This window comes from Aplidium turbinatum, chromosome 4 (assembly GCF_918807975.1).
Source record: "Aplidium turbinatum chromosome 4, kaAplTurb1.1, whole genome shotgun sequence".
Taxonomy (NCBI): domain Eukaryota; kingdom Metazoa; phylum Chordata; class Ascidiacea; order Aplousobranchia; family Polyclinidae; genus Aplidium; species Aplidium turbinatum.
Genome location: NC_137475.1, coordinates 14,629,038 through 14,629,874, shown reverse-complemented (window position 1 = coordinate 14,629,874; position 837 = coordinate 14,629,038). Strand labels below are relative to the sequence as shown.

Genomic DNA, 837 nt, shown 5'->3' with positions numbered 1-837 from the left:
CGCTTTGCATACGATTCCACCAACCAACCAATCAGACTATAGTTCTAGGTGGGGGTTACTTAAAGTTATTCCAATGCGATGTCCAGCCACACTGTCCCAGTGGTTGATTAAAACGTCTGTTTTCGAATTTCGAAATTATCTGTGAGCATAGGGTTGCTTATTTTAAGTTTGCAAATGTCATATAAACACTAGTGCGAGTTTCACAGTTATTGTATTTCACGACCAGTGTACTCTTTAAAAATGCAAGTTTTTGTTGGCAAAATAGGTCGGTGTGCCAACTCAATTTATAATAAATTGGCAAAATATTATATATAAATTTAAAGACTTTTTCTGATTGTATTATGAAAATAATTTAGCTAAGTAGCCTACTGCAAAATGTTTTTTTTTATAAAGAAATATGGAACGCTTTACGATTTTGCGAGTCATCCTTGCGCAGGGACCATGCTAATCTTCTCTGTATCGTTCCAATTTTAGTATATGTACTGCTGAAGCAAGTACTGCAAAATTTTGTTAATCAACAAATTCTCGCCATGCTGATAAGCACCGCAAGTGACAGTTGTCTTATAATAAAAGAAAGACGGTATTATAGACTCTTACAAAAAAGATGAAAAACCAACTCAATGCTTTTTTAGAGGGAAGACTGTTCACGAATTACGATTTTTCGGTGGTTTCCACAAACGTTTGTTTCATGGTGCCTGGTTTCTTTTTTCCTGTTATTGGAGCCTATTTTTCGCTGATATGTTTGCAGGTCACTATTGTTGCCTGTATTACGATGTGTCAAACATTTCCTTGTTTACTGAAACTGTTAATTGCAAGATATCTTTTGCGAAGCGAAAT

General features: G+C 35.2%; 1 non-coding gene across 1 annotated transcript; it reads right to left on the bottom strand.

Moving 5' to 3' along the window:
• Window positions 1-391: 391 nt before the first annotated feature.
• LOC145769745 (U6 spliceosomal RNA) lies at window positions 392-498 on the bottom strand. The gene has a single exon (XR_014289066.1). It is a non-coding gene; the product is annotated as a U6 spliceosomal RNA (small nuclear RNA).
• Between the last annotated feature and the right edge of the window lie 339 nt (window positions 499-837).